The 12,111-nt window shown below is 34.1% G+C and overlaps 1 pseudogene; it reads left to right on the top strand.

Moving 5' to 3' along the window:
* Positions 1-12,111, top strand: part of LOC125174535 (heterogeneous nuclear ribonucleoprotein D-like) — a 193,897-nt pseudogene that overhangs the window by 126,509 nt on the left and 55,277 nt on the right.

The raw sequence follows: 12,111 nt of genomic DNA, 5'->3' as shown, positions 1-12,111 counted from the left end.
GCAAGACAAATATCACATGATCCAACTTATAAGTGAATCTAAAAATGTCAAACTCATGGAAGCTGGGAATAGAGTGGTGGTTGCCAAGGACTGGAAGGAGTGGGAAATGAGATATTGGTCAAAGAGTATAGTTGTGGGAAAAGATGAATACATTCTGGGGATTTAATGTACAACATGGTGGTTATAGTTATTGTATATTTGGTTATGGTTATTGTATATTTGAAATGTGCTAAGAGAATAGATCATATATGTGCTCAGCACACACACATACACACACACAAAGATAACTGTGAGAGGTGATATATATGTTAAATATCTTTATTGTGGTAATCATTTCACGATGTGTATGTATGCCAAAAAATCATATTGTACACTGTAAATGTATACATTTTCTATTTGTCAATTGTACAAGAATAAAACTAAAAAACATTTTTTAAAAAAATAAAGAAGCATTCAGTTGTATTAGAGGCAAAAGAGAAATATCACTAAGATGAGAAGGATATTGATTCAGAAAAGGTATCAAACCCAGGAGAAGCATCAATCTGCCAACTAACCTGGACTAATACCAATACCATTAGTTTCTGACTCATGCAGATTCTCCAGGAAACCTATCCTGCATGCAGTGACTTAGTGAACTTGGTGGCCTTAATATCCTGGCTCTTTATTTTTAACACAATGCCTATCCCTGAAAAAACAGACTGAAGAATCATGAAGGATTCACTGCCTCAGGTCCAAAATGTCACATATCACTTATGCTTATGTTATATTGGCCAGACAAGTGACATAGTCTTCCACAGGGACCCAAGAAAAAAAGAACTGGATATTGGTGAGAAGTGGATATTGTTCTACCTCAGAGACTGAGACAGGAAACTTTGATCTATCAATTACTGAGATGTAATGCTAGAAGAATACCTCCCCTATGGTTATTAAAGTAAATGTAAAAACTCATGGATTGAGTCCTGGGAAAAAATCATGGATTAATTTTGGTAAATATTTTATCTGTTACAGTCCAAATTCTCCTATTTTTAGTATACACTTATATAGCTATATTGTAAGACATATATTAAATATAAAATATTCATTAAAAAGAATAATTACATGCTTTATCACAGGGAATGCATAAGAAAAATTAGGTCAGCATGAGGTAGACAGTTTTTAGACATAGATCAAAATGTTCTTTGCAGTTTCTAAGTCTTTGGGGTTGGATTTAAGGCACAGCACCTCTAAACTCCTGGGGCTTTAATATTTACATTTTTTTCCTTAGAAATAACAAATGTAGAATTCATATAAACCTTTCAGATCCAACCACATACGTGACAAAAACAAAACAATCACTTTTCTAGAAAGTTTAGGTATAAATGAAAATGATGTATGTTAGTTTGCATCCTCGCTAACAGTGCACAAGGATTCCCTAGTATCCACATTCTTGCCAGCCTTTGTTATCTCTTGTCTTTCTGATATCAGCCATCCTAACAGCTGTGAGGTGGTGTCTCATTTTGGTTTTGATTTGCATTTACATCTTTGTCTAGAAGCCCTGTTGGTTTAAATTTGCATCCTCAGATGGAGAACCACATGAGGATATTTAATTGGCATCCCAAAATGAACATGTGTAAAATAGAACTAATATTCTCTCCTCCACAATCTTATTCTAGGAAACTGATTCTGGCCTGGTATTTTCCGCTTTTACAAAAATTAACCAACAGCACAAATGTTCAACAATTCTCAAATCCATCTTCCTTATTCCCGTATATTATGAACATCACATGCAAGTATCATTAACTCCCTACTCTTTTACCTTCTCTATTGATGGCTTTTTTTTAAACTTCTCTCCATTCCGATGGCCAGCATCCTTCTTGTTTTAACTTCTGCAATAGCTACTAAACTTATTTTGCTGTCCCCATTCTTAAACTTATTTTATGCATCAATCATAGGAGTCAGCACTTTTACTTTGAAAATGTAAATTAGTTTATTCATTCCAATGTTTTAAAATTTTCGCTGGTTTTCTGTTGCAAATGGAATAAACCCACGATTGTTACTTGGATTAGAATGATCTGCATGATCTCTCTTCTTGCTGTACCCCTCTGGTCTCTCTAATGGGGTATATGCTACAAAAGGGAACAAAGATAATCCATGTAGGGCTGGAAGAAAAAGATTAAATTCTATATTTGTTTTGAGAAATTATTTTTTTTTAATTTTTAATGTTTATTTATTCTTGAGAGAGACAGAGTGCAATTGGGGAGGGGCAGAGAGAGAGGGAGACACAGAATCTGAAACAGGCTCCAGGCTCTGAGCTGTCAGCACAGAGCCTGATGCAGAGCTGGAACTCGGGAATGGCGAGATTATGACCTGACCCCAAGTCAGACACTTAACTGATTGAGCCACCCAGGTGCCCTTTATATTAATTTTAGCATTATACATATTTAATATGCAAATTCCTATTGTCTCCTTTTTTTATTTCATGGTATTAAATTTTATTATAATAGTATATTTTGATATCATATACTAGTGCTTATACTTAGACAATAACCAGTATAATGGTTTATGTCCTATGGACGAATACTCAATAGTTTTAAAAGATAAGGTGTGCATTAAAAAAAAGTTTGAAGACCACTTCTCATCCCATGTCTGTTCTCCTCTCCTTGCTGTTTGTATTTTAGTCACAGAGTCTTCTATTATTTCAACTTATTCCTTGCTACTTGAGGCCCATCTCTCATATTGTCCTTTAAGGAACCCTAATAGTAATTTTCCCCACTAAGACCTAAGCCCAAAAGACAGTGAATGTGAATGTTTGTTCAAAATAAGACCCCTAGTATCTAGCACACTGCCTTACATATATTGACAGCAGCTACACTTTTCTTGAATGTACTCTTATTTAAACTTACATATGTTTTTTGATTGTGCTTTTGCAAAATAAAGACAAAAGAATAGTGGTGCTTTGAAAAAGGGAAACACACAAACTTTTTGTTAATTCGTTAGAAGAGACATTTAGCATTACTATAGTGCCTTTTATACATTATCTAATTAATATTCAAACAGCCCTAAAGAATACTTTTTGAAAGTGCCATTTAAAGAACACAGAAAAAGAGAACTTAACAATTTGCCAAGGGTCAAAAATTTGGTCAATAGCAAAGCCCTTTCCAAAGACCCTAGACTTCCTGTTTCTTATTCCTGTGACTAGAACTGTAAGTTAAATTGATTCAATTTTGTGAAGAAGGAAGAAACTAACTCATAAAATTATAGAGCTTGAAGGGTCTCCATAGGTCATCTAACCAATCCCCTTTTCTAAAATACAACTGAAACCAAATATCCTCATCCCTTGAACTAAATTTGAATATGTCCTTGTAGAATAACTCCAAGAGTTTTCATATGAACTCTAAAATAGAACTGAAAGTATCTTTCAAGTAATTATTTTGCCAGAGAATAGTTTACAATAATTTTCTGGGGAAATAGGAAATAATATTTTCTAGAGAAATAGTATTTTATTATTATAAATAGTATTTTATTATTGATTAAATATTATATTTCTAGGGAAATAATAAATATTTTTTCTAGGGAAATAATAAATAGTAAATATTGCCTGAATTATGTTAGTTCATCTGATATTTTAATTTTATCACATAAAATGGATTTTAAAAACATTTTTTACAAAATAAATATTTTCTCTCTCAGTTTGAGCCTATTTCCTTTATTTTCTCATTTTTAGAGAATCAGAAAAATTATCACTCTATAGAGAATCCATTATACCAAAGTATAGTGGTCATTTCTCTATTTCTATGAAATTTGCTTTTATCATAATTCTAGGTAAGAAAGTCTCAAGACCATTAGGTCCATTTAGTTAGTAACTTCAGCATATGTTTAACCATTCATCTGGCTCAACTAATTCTTATCTGGCTTTTTATTTCCCAATTTCTATGAGAACGTATAAATAAGGGCATTCCCAATAGAAGAAACCTAGTGGATAATGATCCTGTAAAAGAAGAACTTAAAACGCCTTCTAGAAATGTGAGGGGGGAGAAAAAAAGGTTGTGATTATAAAGAGCAAAAGGAAGAGAAACACAGGATCACGTGTTGGAGGTGGACAAGAATTAGATCGCTTAGCACTTCATACTGTGTTAAAGTTATTCATCCTAACAAAATGGGAAATCGTTGAAAGATTTTATTCTTTTAAAAAAGTTCGCCCTTTAAGAAACATAGAAAATATACTAGGAGGAGCTAATGGTAATTTAGAAGAAATCAACTAGGAATCTACTATGTAATTTAAGCAAAGAGATGACGGTACTTAGGGTGGTAATGGTAAATGCTGAGAAAAATGGATGTCCTGAAGAGATATATAGGACATTAAGTTTACAGGACATCATGAGAGATAAACTTGGGTGTTGGAGTTCGTGAGGTATCAAAAATGAATACTGAGTTCTGGAATGTACAAAAGGATGTCACTGGTGGTTTCAGTATAATGTGGATTCTCTAATACAGTCTCCCAAATTCAATCAAAATTTCCATCATTGAAATTAACCTAATTTGCTCTACTACTTGAATATATAGATAACGTAGGTTATTAAGGTCAATTAGCTGTTTATAATAAATTCACAATTTGATATTTCCCTTAATGGAGAGACTGACAATATATAATCAATATCAAGCTATATTTCTTAAGAAATGTTAGAGAAATGTGGAACAACAGATGGAACTAAACCTTTCTAATGCAAGACTTGTTCTAAATAAAAATATATGTAAGGATACTGTTTGTTAAAAAATAGTTCTCAGTAACAGTTTGAAAAAATAAGTACAATTGGATTATGCCAGCAATGCTGCTGCTTATTAGCTGAGATGTCTAGCCACCCTATTTTACATTTTATTTAGTTCTTAAACTTGATAAACGTTGTATAACGATGGAATTTCAAAAATTGCTTTTAACTAATTAGCATATGATCACATAGATATGACCAATAGTTTTATATCTTTCTTAACCATACTTACTGAGATAGAAGAGAATGTATTTTCATTTTTAATAAAGAATAAAATAGGATTATATTGAAGCATACTCTCCTCGATGTACTATACCATAGAGTATTATTATAGGTTGGGAAACCTGTGGAGGACTTCTGGAGGCTGAATTAAGTTTCGGGAATTAAGAGGTGGGAAAAAAATTTAACACTCTCCTGGATAGTCTATAATGGGACAGGAAAAAGAAATGTGATGAAATTGAGAGACCTGACATTTTGCTCTCTACTATGGAAACTCCAAGATCCCCTTTCCCCTGGTATGACCAGCAATGGCTGTGACTGTGGCTTTTCTGTTAGCTTGATTCCCTGAGTGACTGTCAAGGGTAGGGTTGTCAGATAAAATGCCAGACACCTAGTAATACTTGATTTTTGGTAACAATAACAACTAAGTTAGTAGAAATATATCCAATATTTATACTCTTTGGAGACATACTTCTAGTGCATGGGATATATTTATACTACAAAGGTATTTATTGTTCATCTGATATTTAAATCTGAATACCTTTTATTTTTATTTGCTAAATCTGGCCACCTTAATCAAGACTCCCTGACAGTATATAACAAAACATGGAGAATGAACAACAACAAAAAAAACTTATTTATTTAAATCCTGAGATTATTACAATAAAGCTTAGCTAATGTAGACTGATATATCTACCTGAAGTCAAACATCTATTTGTGCCAGAAAAGGGGTAATTATATTCAATTAGATTAAAGGTTCTTTAGATATACAACTTACAGGTATTTTTATATGTACATTATAGGATGTTTGAATTTATGTCTTGACCCTTCCTCAAGTTACAAGGCCCAATTTGTTTCTCAGTTAACAGAATTATCCTAATTTATGTCTATATAATGTTTAACTTTCCCAACATAATAATAAAAAAATTAAGCATTACTATTTATTTTTAATTCTTTACCATATACAAATCTGAGCCTACCACATGTTATGCAACACTGAATTTATATTACTAGCATTGACAAACAAATTAAATCAACATTATACAAAGTCACTGACAAATGGCCATCTGGTAAAAAACTCAGTCCACTGTAGCCAAATTTGAAGAAAACCTACTAAATGAAAAGCAGTGTTCGAGATACCTATATAATTATTTTGAAAGCCTACAAAGAATACAGATGTTGAATGCATAGAATCATTTTTTGCATCTTACTGAATCTTACTGTGTTTGGATATTCACTTTTTCTATATAACCATAGGGAATCATTTCTTAAAAAGGTACAAGAAGAATGAAGAAGTAGTTTAAAAGATAACATTTTTGTATACACTGCATGCTTTTGCTTTCCATTTTCACATGAGGGTAATAAGTATGCATCTTTGAAATTGTATCTAGGCAGGATATTTAAAATTAGTTCATTTTAAACTCAGAAAAATTCCATTTGGAAAAAAGGCAAATACAGTTTTTCAGTTAGCATATACATAGGCTTACATCAGCTTTGAAATATATCTCATAGCAACTGGGACTGGCACTGACTGATAAAATAGAAAATCTTACCTCTAACTTGAGAAAAATGCTTACTACTCCCCACAGGTTTTCAACATTGCTTTAAAAACAATTGTAATAGTTGATCAAAGAGGGAGAAAAGGAACAGAGTTGAGCACTAGGAAATAAAGAAAACTGTACAGTATAAAGTCTTCAGAAATGACTATGTTGCTAATATGGTTCTTCTTTACAAGATATGGATTTTGTGTCTTATATCTAAAATTTTATAACAGGGCATTTGCAAAGACTCAAATTGCTCAGAAAGCAAGGAAGGTTTAAATTAAAATCAATATTTCTGCTCTTTTTGGGGAAAATTATCATTGTAAATTCATTTTCTTAATTCAAAATATTTTAAACTGTAATAATTTGTTCAATAAAATTGTTGTATTCTATGCTAGTCACAGTTCTAAGTGTGGGTTTGAAACAGCTAAATAACAAAAATATAATACTTTGTTTAGTTTTCATTCTAGTGCAGGAACATAGAAAATTAAATAAATAAAATGCATTGTTTGACATATGGTAGTCATTGCTAAGGAAAAATGGAGAGTAGGAAGACAGGCAATATTGGAATGGGAATGGCTATTATAGAGAGAACGCCCAAGAGACTGAAGAATGTGAGCAGGAGAGTCCTGTTGAGGGGACAGACAATAAGTAAGACCCTGAAGTGGAAGGCAAAACCTGCTTGATTTTTTAAAAGATTATTCTTACTTGTCTGTTGAGAATAGACTTTGGAGACTGGGGAGGGGTGGTAAAGATTAGAAACAGTGAAACTGCTTAGGAGTCTCAGAAAATCCAGATGAAAGATAATCATGACCTGGAACAGAGTGATAGCCATGGAGCAGAGAAAGGTAATTGGATTCGGAAATACTTTGGTATATCTAGTTAGCGTCAACATATTTACTGACACTTTGTGTAGAGTATGTGACAGGGGAAATGAGGTCAAGAGTTATTCCAAGGTATTTCCATGAGTAAATAAGGGAAGGATGAGATTGTTATCCTTAACTGAAAAGAATACCAAGCAAGAACAGGTTTGGAGTGGACCTAGTGAAGATTATGAGTTCACTGTTGGACATAAGAGTTTTGAGTTGCAATTGGATGTCTAAGTGAAGGCGTGTAGTCAAGGAATTTTAATATCTCTGGAATTTAGAGGAGGCCTGAAGTTATAAATTTGGGAGTCATTAACATATAGATGGCAACTAAAGCCATCAAGTGAGATGAAACACCAGAAAATGGAGTTTTGATAGAGGAAGAAGGAAGTTGAAGAACAAAGCCTGGAAAAAAAGCAGAGGATTTGGAAACTATGAGGAAACAGAGAAAAATGAGAGGAACAATGTTAGAAGTAGAAGGAAAAACTATAGGATTCAGGAAGACCTCAGAAAATAAGGTTTCAAGGATGAGGAACTGTTAACTATGATAAAAACTGAAAGGTCAACTAAGATGAGGACTGGAACTGGCCATCTTTTTGACCAAACTGACAAATTTAAAAATCAGGAGAAGAAATGGAAGTCCATACCAGTGTTTCTTTGAAGTATTTGATTGAGTTCCTACTCTCTGCAATTCCCTAGAAGAAGGCAATTATTTTTATTGACTATATTTTTAGGGGAAGGGAATTTATTGGGCTTTATTTTATTTATTTATTTTTCACCATAAAATCCATGCTACAAAAGTCAGGGAACCACCTTGGGTGGGGTGGGGGCAATTCCTGTTGCAAAATTATCTATTCCAAATAGTCTCCATATTAGAGAAAATGTCATGAGAATATTTAGTTTTAGGTACTCTGGGGCCCACCATGAAGCAGATATAGTTAACACACCAATTACCATTTACATCCTCACTAGCAGCTGGGGACCATCATAATGAAGAACTACTGTTCTAAAGATCACTCCATGTTCGAGTATTTTCCTTTACAAATGGCACACTTAGAAAATTGTTTCAGTGTATTGTAGGAGGACTATAGACGCATTCTGAGTATTTACATTGATAAAACCTTTCTCTATGATCATCTCTTGAACTGTGAACAGACTCAGATCTGGGAGTTATTGACAAGCTAGGAGTATATTTTGTAGTAGAATGAGTAAGCATTTATTCATTCTTATTAGTTTCACTCTTAAATTATATAACCTTTCCTTAATTGGAGCAGGGAAAGATTGTTCACAGGAATGATCCAACAAGAATGTATCTTTAAATATATATATATATATATATATATATATATATATATATATGTGTGTGTGTGTGTGTGTGTGTGTGTTTATATAAATATATAAATATATAAATATTTATATAAATATATAAATAAAATATGTAACGAGCAGGGGGAGAGCAGAGAGAGGGAGACACAGAATCTGAAGCAGGCTCTAGGCTCTACTGTCAGCACAGAGCCCTATGCGGGGCTCAAACCCATGAACCACGAGATCATGACCTGAGCCAAAGTTGGGTGCTTAACCAGCTGAGCCACCCAGGTTTTGAGCATACAAAGATTCAACAGGAATCTTTGAGCGTACATTCCTAGCATCAAATAGTGCACACTACAGGAGAAATTCATTCTTGTACAACCTAATCATGGAAATGGTAACCTTTCACTTCTGCTGTGATATACTGACCAGAAGCTAACTACTAGCTTTAGCCCACATTTAAGAAGGAATTACAGCGTGTACCTGGGTGCCTCAGTTGGCTAAGCATCTGACTTTTTGTCTCAGCTCTGGTCATAGTCTAAATTCTCTCTTGGCCAGCAGGAGAGCGGGATGCAAGATTAAAGCGAGAAATGGCTAACGTCCAGGAAAAAAAACAAGAGCCCCGAATAAGGGTCCTTGCCCCATATTTATTAAGATCAGAAGGCTTACAAACGAGATGGGTGCACACAAAGAGACCATGAATCTGTAAACATTAACTCATGGGCATGAGGGAAAGGGGGTTTTGAAGATATAAGGTGTTTGGAGTTTCAGTCAATATGAAACAAAATCCTGGCACTGGGCAGATGGGCAGATGGTTGTTAACAGCAGACAGGAGGTGCCCTGTCTGTTTATCTTAGCTAGCCTAGGGGATAAGACGGATAGGGGAAATAACCTCAGGATAAACAAGGCACCTTTTCTTTTGCTAATCAGCTCTGCTCTGAGCAGCTTCATCCACAGCAGCACAAGCAGCACAGCGCAGAGGTCTATAGCTCTATATACCTGTTTATCTCATTTGGTTCTTCCTGCGAAAGCAGCTTTCTGCTATAGTACTAAATTGGGGGGCATTTTTGCCCTGAATGCCTAATCTTGCTTACCTCATATACCTTTGTATTGGGAGCCTTTGCCCCTCCCTCCCTATTCTGGGGGCCCTGGCCCCTCCCTATTTTATTCTGGGGCCTTTGCCCCTCCCTATTTTATTCTGGGGGTCTTATCTTGTTTACCCAAGCTTGAGTGTGAGCATCCTATGGCTTTGTAATTCTTTATGCCTCATTAACCCATTGGTATAAGCCCTGGGAATTTCTAAACTTATTCCCCACAGGTCATGATCTTGTGGTTGTGAGAGGGAGACCTGGCTCTGGCTCCATGCTGAGCCTCTCTGCCCCTTCCCGTCTCCCCCTCATGCACACATGCAAGCACACGTTCTCTCTCTCTCAAAAACTTTTTTTTTTTTTAAAGAAAGGATTACAGGGGCGCCTGGGTGGCTCAGTAGGTTAAGCGTCTGACTTCAGCTCAGTTCATGATCTCATGATCTAGGAGTTTGAGCCCTAAATTGGGCTCTGTGCTGACAGCTCAAAGCCTGGAGCCTGCTTCAGATTCTGTCTCTATCTCTCTGCGCCCCCCACCTCTCAAATATAAATATTAAATAAAGAGGATTACAAAAGGCATTAATACTAAGAATTGGAGACCAATGTAGGACATCATATGTGTTTATGTAGGACAACTATGTTTTTGAAAAGGGACATATGTATATGCATGAGATTAATGTCATTTAAAGTATGGGAAGCTATGGTTTTAACATTTATGTAGGCAATTAGATTATAATTGACTACGTGATTGTATTTTTTTTAAGGGATTGAGGAATTTAAAATACAAGAAGGGATAGATGGAGGCTGTGTCTTTCTGTTCACCTTTAGGTTAAAAATACCTATCTTTACTATATTTGTTGTCTTTAAAATATTAATATCAATGCAAATTAAAAATAGTTGTCAGTAAACCTAAGGTTGTACATGATATTATCTTGACAAGAGCTGAAAACTAATCACTTCTCACAATGGGTGTCTGAAAAATAAATAAATAAAAGAAAATTGAACTCAAGAATCTCATTATATAAACTGAATCTATGTTAAGTGACCCTCAATGCAGTGCCCTGATAAAGTTCTTATTTAGGGAGAAGAAAGAAAAAGGTAAATAAGGAAGAAGAAAGTAAGAAAATAAGAGAGATTGAATAATTCATTCGTGACTGATTCAGGGACCTAAGAAAAGAGCTCTGACTATCTTACCACTTTGGAGCAGTAAACAGAAGAGTTGAAAGAATAATGAGGTAATTTTAGAGCATTTTACTTTCTTCCCAGGTTTTTTTTTTTTATTTGACAATACTCTCATGGATATGAGTTTTTCATATAAAAGGAGATAAAATGAAAGATACCTTTGGGGAAAATATTTAGTGGTTTGAAGCAAAATTATTAGTGAAAATGAGAATATCAGACTGACAAAAGAAAAGCCTCAGGAACTATTCATATAGATTTGGATAATTGTTTTGATTTCTTTAAAGAAATTTTGCAAAGTATTGTCTAAAAGACGTTAAATTAAGCAGAAAAAAGACATTCATCATTCAGAACATATGAAGTAGAAATTGGAAACATATTAGGTTGTCTCCTTAATTGAGAGTAGAAGTACATCTTTGTATTGAATATTTCAGTTGAAATAAAACTTTTTTATAACTTCCACTGAAATATATAATATAGCCAAAGAATCAATTCAACTAGAGCAAAAATGACAATAACCTTATCTGGTTTCTCTGATAAGAGAATCTTAAAAGAAAAATTTCAAACTCAGGAATGGACAAAAAACTGGAAGAGAAATATCCTGTTCTGGTCCACTTTTTTGTGATCAATAGTTTGGAATGTTAGGTCATCATGACAGTGAGCATTCAAAAGCCTATCAAATGTTAGATTGCATCATTTTTAGAGTGTGATGTATTTTGCTTAATAAGAGATTAAGATGCAATAACCTTTTTTATGGTTGTTTGCCTTTTCTCTATATTATCAATAGACTAAACCTCAGACAGAAGTAGAAAGTATTTGAGGCTGCCTGCTAAAATACGTCTAGAAGCAGAGGTGACATAGGAACAGCAGGGTTAAGGAGAGAGAGGAGTTTTATTTTATACTAGAAGATCACTAATGAGATTAAGGCAAAATGGAGAGGTAAACTTATAGCTGTAGGAAGGCCAGGGTTATAAATCTAGAAAGACAGAATTGTGGAATGGGTTATGATTTAGTTATATAATCTATGTGAGAGTAAATTACCAAAGGACTTACCATTTGGGCAAAGATCAAGGTTAGAAAGAGAAGCAATAGGATAATTGAGGAAACTAATTCTCAAATATTATATTTGCAGTCATATATTCATTTAACAGAGTACAATCTGTAGGGT

The sequence above is a fragment of the Prionailurus viverrinus genome, chromosome C2 (genome assembly GCF_022837055.1).
Source record: "Prionailurus viverrinus isolate Anna chromosome C2, UM_Priviv_1.0, whole genome shotgun sequence".
In the NCBI taxonomy this organism is placed as follows: domain Eukaryota; kingdom Metazoa; phylum Chordata; class Mammalia; order Carnivora; family Felidae; genus Prionailurus; species Prionailurus viverrinus.
The sequence above is the reverse complement of the archived record's forward strand: the minus strand, read 5'-3'. Positions and strand labels throughout refer to the sequence as shown.